The 9,096-nt window shown below is 36.6% G+C and overlaps 1 pseudogene across 1 annotated transcript in view; it reads right to left on the bottom strand.

The window, feature by feature from the left end:
• LOC308651214 (cytochrome P450 3A9-like) overlaps positions 1-9,096 on the bottom strand; it is a 596,726-nt pseudogene that overhangs the window by 417,900 nt on the left and 169,730 nt on the right. The window lies entirely within an intron of this gene.

The following is a 9,096-nucleotide window of genomic DNA, read 5'->3' as shown; positions in this document are numbered from 1 at the left end:
CTTGGTTTTTGGCTCCCCTCCCTTCCATCATCAGCTTTTTTTCCATTTCTGTTGGACGGTCCCTCTCCACAGAATAAATGTTGTAATAACTGCCATTGCAAAGTGATCATAGTAATAATAATAGACAAAATTTTGTAATAACTGCCATTGCAAAACAACAACAACAATTTCCCTGACTCCAATCAGGTACAACCCCATTTGTTTGCTTCTCTTTGTAACAAAACACCTGAAAAAAAATGTTTACAATTACTAACTTCATTTTCTTACATTTTAACCCTGCCTGCTCCAACTTTAGCTGGGGTTCAATTCCAGCCAATATAGTGAAATGACACCTCAAGATCACCAGAGATTTTTTTTTTTTTTTTTTTTGTACTGGGAATTGGACTACTTGCCTTGTATGTGCTAAGCATGTGCTCTACCACTGAGCTACACCTCAAATCCACCAGTGATTTGTATCTTGCATCAGCAAGTAGTCAATAATTAGTTCTTCCTTCTGCTGAAATTTGTCAAGAATTGATTGCTTTCATTGAATTTTTGTTTTATGTTTTGGGGTGCCGCACTCTCCTTGATTTTTCCTCTTTTCACTTTCTTTTGGATACTTTTATTCTGACTGAGTAGACCAGATTACAAAAGACTAATCTCAGTTTTAAGATAAGCAACAAAGATAACAGATGCATCTGGGGCCTGAATGAACCAAATGCTCATTCATTTTTAATCAACCCTGTGTTCTTTGATAAATGAAATAAATACCATTTCCCCTGTCATTTAACAAAGATTCCTCAACTCAGAAGTCAGGAAGACACTATTCTAGCCTGGACCAGTAATGAAATGAAAAAGCTAATCCAAAGGTCTTTCTTAACTTTTTTTTTTTTTTTACCTCCTCCTTTTACAGGAGAAAGTAAACTCAGTATCATCATTTAAGTAAAGGATTGAGTGGCCACCATGAGGTAGACATAGCGGAAGGAATTCAGAGATATGATAACTACTTTCTGGGAGATGCTTACAACATAGTGGAGTATTGAGAAATATAAAAGTAACTATAGGGCTGTATATGAACGCCACTTGCATGGTATAAGCCTTACAGTAAATATTATATGTACAGATATGTTTTGTTTGGTCATTTAAGACTTCGCAGTGTAGGTGACATTTTAAGAAAAGTCTTGAGGGATGGCAGAGCTAAGGAGGAATGAATTCAGGAAGAGGGAACAGCATTATCATAGAAGCTACTCATATAAAAATTGTTAGATAAAATTTGTAGGAGGACATAAATTTGGAGTAGACTCCTGTACAGGGTTCAGTAAACCAAACCAATATGAAAGCACTCTTGCTAAATGTTTAATGAATAGCTGGCCTTCAGTCAATTTCTACGATTGAGCTTCAGTCTATCCTAAGTAGCTACCTGATTCAAATCAGTCAAGGTGCTGAGCTGTAACCCATTAAGCTATCAATATGCCTTATTTTTGTTTACTATCCGTAAATAACTATCTGATCATGTTGCTGGAAAGAGGTCTTTGAACTTGTGGTCGTGCAGGCTGCCCAATTTTAGAGTTGTTAAAGTCAGTTATGATTTTTAAATTAGTTGCAATTTGTCTAGGAATGGTCTAATGAGAGTGCTACCAGTACCACCACTAGACACTAGATGTCACAAGTGAAATGAATTCTAAAGAGTCTCTGCTTCTGTTAACATACTTCGGATTTATAGTTCAAGATGCAGATTCCTATACCCCGATAAGGTCCAGATACCATTCCTTAAATGCCAAAGGCCAGACAAATAAAAACATAACCTTTTATCTGTAATTTTCAGTTTATATAACGAGAGGCCATTTCCTCCACAGTAGTGATTACCCAGCATAGAAGGGGACTCTAGATACTGGGAAACAGCAACAACAAAAATCCGGCCTACTTCCCATCATAACTCCTAATATTATAGCTGTTCAAACTGTAGATAGACAGATGTAGCTCGCTTATTATCTTTCCTTCATTGTGACTGCTTTAGACCATTTAGTTAGCAGAAGTGGTGTAGAAGGAGGTGTTGTATTGCATTGACAAGCTGTGTTTATTTTGACACAAACTTATTTAATAGTTGTTTTAGGTACTACAGCTTCCTTCTCCCTGTGACCTTTCCTATGTGTGTACACAGATAGAGACAGAGAGACATATCTGGTGTCTCTTCCTCTTCTTACAGGACATTAGTTGTATTTTAGGGTCCCACGCTTATGACCTTATTTAACCTTAAAGACCCTATCTCAACTCACATTGGAAATTAGGGCTTTGGCATATGAATTTGGGGGTACAAATTAGTCCATAACACAGGGTATTAATAAAAAATCCACTTTTCTGCAGTCCCAGTGACAAATCTCATTGGCTTGGATTCATTCACATACACATCTTTTAAACAATCATGGAATCAAGGTGATGGGTATCCCAGAGCTGAATGGTAGAATAAATTGTAAGGAACCAGCATGGCTGAAAATGAAAGGAAAGATGAATCACTCAAAGAACAAATGCAGTGCTTTTGGCAGGAGTGAGAGAAATTGATGCTGAGAAGTTAACCAACAAATGCTGACGATATTGGGATAGCACACACTTGCTTTGAGTGAGGACTTCATCTATGAAGAGCAAAATAGAGCTCTTTGAAGAGCTGAAGATGGTCCTACACACTGTAGCTCCCAAAGAGACTGGGTTTCATTACCGCTGTTACTATTACACAGTCAAATTTGCCTGCCTGGAACAATTATTAATTTTGATATCTAATTATCACAGTGGGAATTGTGACAATTCAATTTCCTGGTCTCCTGCTTGTTGCCACTAGGTGACAGTCTTTGCAAATATTTTTTCTGAACAAAACATATTCCTGGCACAGAAATTAAATTCTGTTGGAAGAGGTGGTTTCAGTTAGATTAGCCAAATGCACATATTTTTTTTTTAAATCCTGAGACTTGAAGTTCTTTTTTTTTAAAGAGAGAGAGAGAATTTTTTAATATTTATTTTTTAGTTTTTGGCGGACACAACATCTTTGTATGTGGTGCTGAGCATCAAATCCGGGCCGCACGCATGCCAGGTGCGCGCGCTACCGCTACCATTTGAGCCACATCCCCAGCCCTTGAAGTTCTTCAAAATCATAGTTACCCCTCATCTGGAATACTCTTTCTCTACTTAATTCACTTTTCTCATTCTTTCCTCTGAAGAGATCTATGACTAATGTTTAAGTCATATGCATATAACACACATTCAAGAGTCAGGATCTGTGTTCCTACTGCAGGCTCTGTTACTTCCTAGCCATGGTTTTCTTTAACCAACTAGTTGGCCTTTCAGAGCCTCCATTTCTCTATGTACAAAATAGGATAATCAGTGTACCTGATTTAGTATGTGTGAAGCTTAAATGAGCTAACACTCTTAAAGTACTTAGCATAGTGTCAGCAAATATTAGTTGTTATTTTTGAGAGCATTGTCTTGACTCAAATGTCTTTTCTGTTGGGACCCTTTTCTGAATTCCTAGCCTAGGGCTTGTCTTCTACATAGAATTAATAGCACTCTGTGCTTATCTTTTAAAACACTTATGATTCATAATTTGAGTAGTTTATGTCTGCCTCCTCCACTAAACTGGAAGCTCTTGGAGGATGCTCACCTCACTACAGTTTCTCCCAGCAAGTGCCACATTGTCCAGGACATCCCGGTGATTGAGTCTGATGAGTGAATAAAAAATACATATTCAAAGCACTAATATTAAATGCAATTTATTGATATAAATAATGAATCTGTAAACCTTTGTATCTCCTTGAGAGATTAAAGTAACTTGTAAAAGAATTATTATTTATCCTTAGTGGAAAATACTGAACATTTGTTAAAAATCAGTTTTCATGAAAAAAATCTCCCTGGGAGTGTATACTAAATAAGTGTTCGGACTATTTGATATCCTCTGCAATTTCAATTGCTTTATCTACCTATGACATTATAGGTGTTCTTCATTTGAACCAATATTTCCTCACTGAGAATTCACCCCTTAATGTTATGATTCCAATTCAAACATTTTGTTCTTTTTTTTCCAGTGCTAGGGAACAAGCTTGGGCTTTGCAGATGCTAGTCAAGTGCTAGATCCCTATCAAGCATTTAAAATGAAATAGTGAATTTAGAATGCAAAATAGCTGTTTTGGAGATGACTACAAAGCAAAGAAACCTTGGCAGAAGTAAATGTTCATTGTGTCTAATACAGAGCTTTATATATTAAGTTCTCTTAAAAGGAGAACTATGCTTGATGAATTTAAAGTTTTACAACTTGTACTTTTCTAATATTTCCTCAGGTCCTGGGCAGGTTTATTTATATCCTGGTAAAAACAATGTGGTACATGACCTATTCATTTTCACACATAGAAAATATTTGAGTGTATGATTTCACTAATCCTTAAAATCCCTTAGCTATGAAATGAGCAACTAAAAAGACCCAAAAGCACAGTCGTGAGAAATGCTAGAGAAATGTTAGTTGTTTTCTAAAATATAATTTAATGTTTCCAAAGTATTCTCAAAATATGAGAAAAGGAGAAAGTGCTTTGTGGGCTTGAGATAGCCCATACAGTCAAATCTTTGTTTTGTTTCTTTCTTTCTTTTTTTTCTTTTCTTGTGGTGCTGGGGATTGACCCAGTACCTTGTGCATGCAAGGCAAGCACTCTATACCAACTGAGCTGTATCCCCAGCACCTCAAATCTTTGTTTCTTCCTACCAGGGTGGTGAGACCTCAGGCAGTTCTAAAATAGTTGTCTCCTTTCTTTGTACTAATGGTTGTACTTAACGGTCCACCACCTGGCAGACTGCCAGAACTGTGGCTTTATCACAAATGCATCCCATCAACTTGCCCATAACATGCTACATGATGCTGGCAGCACTTGGACACTTTGATAAATTGGTCAGTCTGGTGAAATACTTTTCTGAAATGAAGTCCTGGAACTCATCATGTGTCTTCTCTTACAGTCATATCTTCCTCTGGCTTTCAGATTACCCAAGCAGCTGGGCCAAAGCCCACATCCTCCCACAAAGCATGCTTCCTTGAAAATTCAGATCTTTGCAGTTTTGGCACTAAAGTAATGCTCTTTCATTGTGTGTTAGATCAGGGCTGAATAATCTCTTGGGGTTGAGTAACTTTTTAAATGTTAGAGGACAAACAGTTCCAGGGGTCAGTGTGCATTTAGCAAAGGTCAGAGTTCCTTATAACTACATTTAAGCCTAGATTATGTTTTGCTTTCTTGTGTGTTAGTCTGGAGGTTGGTGTCACTATCTTCCCCTCAGGGAAAGCAATCTATACAGAAATGAAGTATGGCTTCTGAATTGAATTGGTGTAATCACCAGCATTTTTATTATCTAGTCATGGATTGCTTAACAATAGGGCCACGTTCTGAGAATTGCATCTTTACATGATTTTTGTGGTTGTGTGCATACCATAGAGTAAACTTGCATAAACTAGATGATATAGGTCAATCACTTGATGTGGACTCTTAATGTATTCAAGAGTTGTGGTAAAAATGAGATGGATGAGGCTGCTGTTGGTGAAACAGCATGCTGTTATAGTAACTTTTTATAGATAGGAGTACACTCTAAAATAAGGAGAGAAAGCATAGTATTATGAATACATAAACCAGTCACATGGTCGTTTATTATCAAATATCATTTACTGTGTTTAATGGTTCTCAGCTTCACTGCTTATTGGTATCATGTGGCATCAGGCAGAATGTAAGTATCAGAAATATTTAGGTGTTCCCTGAGTGACTTTAATATTCAGCCATGGTGGAGAATCACTGGACCAGCTGATCATATAAAGAGGTAGGATCAACTGAGTCCCTTAGCCTTTTTTTTTCCTGGTTGTTAAGAGCTTTATGCATTGTTAAAATTCCTATTCAATAGCTTTGTGGAATGAATTTTCTTCTTCAGTTCATTAGGCCTTAAAGTTCAAACATTTTCACAAATCTCTGTGCAATAGTAGTGTTGCCTGATAAAATACAGGATATCCAGTTAAATTTGATTTCAGATAAATGAAACTTTTTTAAAAGTATGCCCAGGCAATGTTTGCAATGAATAATAAAAATTATTTACTGTTTATCTGAAATTCAAATTGAACTGGAACCTTGTATTTTTTTAATTTCTAATTTTTATTTTTTTAGTTGTTGATGGACCTTTGTTTTATTTATTTATATGCTGTGCTGAGAATCAAAACCAGTGCCTTATGCATGCTTGGAAACACTCATTGGTAGGAGAACATGGCTTATCCTTGGGAAAGACAGCAGTCAAATTTGGATTGGAGAGAGCACCATCCCATTAGTCCTCAGAATCTGGGATTTTTACTTTAGCTCTGACCTGTTCTAGCTGCATCAGTGGAAGATAAACATGCAGGGATTGGAGGTGTATGTCAGAGTATGTGTTTAGTATGCTTTAAGCATTGGGTTCAATTCCCAGTAACTCCCAGCCACCCCCCCCCAAAAAAGGTATCAGCATATTAAGAATTAAAGACTGCTTAAAATCCCCCAGTGAGCCAAGAAGATTTTCCTTTTGCTAGGGGTGTTGTGAAAAGTGCAGAAGAGGAGGGGTATGGCTATGCAAGGAGATAGGATACAGAAGAGGTGAATACCTGAATCTGGAGTCTAGGATTTGCTTTCAGGAATCCTAGCTGCAGTAGTGCTGGGATTTCTTTTTTTTTTTTTTTTTGTCATTTTGAGTCTTTTCTATGGTTTAAAACTTGTTTTTCCTTATTCTTTTTTCACATTATAATTCCTTAATCTACCTGAATATCAGATACTTTCTGCCCTGGCTGGAGTTAAGATTATTCCCAGCTGGAACTGTTCTCCTAGCCTAGTGAGTCCGAACTAATGGAAACTTTCAAAGTCCCTGACAGTCTTGGAAGAACCTTAATCTCAAGAGGCTTCTTAGGCAGTCTGGATGCCTTTTGGCCTGAAACTCAAAGGACTGTTTACCTCTAGCTCATTCCTGATATTTCCTTCCTCCCCTTCATCCCAAGAAGGACTAAAAGTCATGGTTGGTGTATTTCTTGGGCAACAGCAGTATCCACAAAGGGAAAAGGAGTGAGATTTCACAACAATTTCCAGAAAGCAGAAGTTGTAGTTATTTTACCAAATTGGTGCCTGACATTTTGATGAACAACTCTTGAGCATCCCCTTATAATTTCCTCCAAGTAGAAGATGGGCAAACGGGTGAAGTGTCAAATCCCTCAGTGCTAGTCCAAGTTAACTAATGGAAGGAGGTGAAACAGGTGAAGCACATTAACTTTTAACCTGATAACAGTGATTTTTTTCAGTAAGCATTGGATGTTTAAAAGAGAAATGTCTATTGGCAGCAAGAAGACAAAACAAAGGGGCCATGGAAAGGGCTGAAGCTGGCCCGAATCATGCAACACACTTGCAGATCAGCTGGGCCCACTTTGCACAGATGTTTTTATAGGAACAAGAGGAGGGGCAGGTATTGTAACACTTACATATTAGCGTATTATCACCATGCTCCTCCTTTCTCATGTGGCTGGAAAAAAAGAGGCTTTGGGTTGTCACACCTGAATTCAAGATAATCATATATATTGAGAATAGACCCCCATCGATTCTCAGCCTTTTGGCTAAGATCAAGTGGAGAATAGATCTTTAAGTCCACATAAAGTGGGTTAATTTATCTTTTAAGATGCCAACACTGAAAAGCAAAGAGCTGCATCTCTATTTACTTATGAATAAAACAATCATTATCAGCTATTTTATTCCTAGATGAACAAACTCAAAACAATTTGGAGAAAATGCTTCTAAAAATCTATCTCCTTGGGCCTAAATGTTGACATTGTTTTAGCACATTCCAGGATTAATCCTTGTTTTTCTCAATTGTCTTGGTCTTCCAGTTCTTCTGGAATTTTTCAGTACTATCTCTGGGCAATACTTGTTACAGAAAGTGGAGCAAGTTGGGTTTCCATGTAAATTTGTGTACAAATTAGTAGCTCAACATTGCCACATACAGTGTAGGAAAAATCTTTGAGCCAAAATTAGAAATGGAATATGTATGGAATACACACACACACACACACACACAAACACACACACACACACACTTGGATTGTCAGCTTGTTTTGGAAAATCAAAATGTTTCTTTATCCTGTACCCACATTCCTCATCTCAGTAATTCATTCTGATCTTTGTATTGGTCTGGCTGTACTTTTTCCAGTTCACCACTGCCTCTTTTCATTTTATTATTATTCAGTAAGGTGAGTCAGATATAAGGAGACAATTATATTACTTTCATGCATTGTTCCTGTATGCATTTGAATTTGCCAGAAAGATTTGATTATGGTATGGCTCCATTGTCCTCCAACCTGATTCTGTGATTTTCTTTTATTCAAATGGAATTCTCAATCCTGCTATAGATAATCTGATATTTGCTTGGGGGAAAGAACTCAGCTATATTGTAGCTATAAAGTTCTGTCATTTCTGTCATATTTCAATTAGTTTGTTTAAGGCATGAATGAATTTGTGACCAACAGAATAACTCTTAAGTTGATTTTCTTCTTTGGCTGTATTTTCATTGGTGAAGAATTAATTTTGATCATTTGGATAAGCTCATCTATAAATGGAAAATGGAATTAGCAATTTGAATGTGGCTGCAAGTGTAGGCAAAATATAGAGAAGTAGTTCTTAACTTTTGGATCTTCTCGACTTAGTATCAGACAACTTTAGCACTAGAAGGGACTTCATGGACAATAGCTGGCCCCATAATTTACAAATAAAACTGAACTTATCATAAGTAAAGTAATTTGTTCTTGATCACACTATGGGTTGGTGTCAAAGCTGGCACACAAACTCATCTCTTTTGAATTTAACCAAGGCTGATATTATTTCCATTACCCTTAGTGGCCTTCAATTATATAATAGATACGATTTTAGGCTTATTTATCAGTTTTCATTGTTGTTTACTATTTATTTCATGAAGCATTATTTATAACAAAATTATAACATTGTCACAATTATTTTATAAGTTTCCAAATTATTTGTGATAAAATTATAAATAATTTTGTAGGCTCTTTTCTTAAAAACATGAAGATGACCTCAATAATGAAAAATGTGTAAT

This window comes from Spermophilus citellus (genome assembly GCF_964194105.1).
Source record: "Spermophilus citellus genome assembly, chromosome: 6".
NCBI lineage: Eukaryota > Metazoa > Chordata > Mammalia > Rodentia > Sciuridae > Spermophilus > Spermophilus citellus.
The sequence above is the reverse complement of the archived record's forward strand: the minus strand, read 5'-3'. Positions and strand labels throughout refer to the sequence as shown.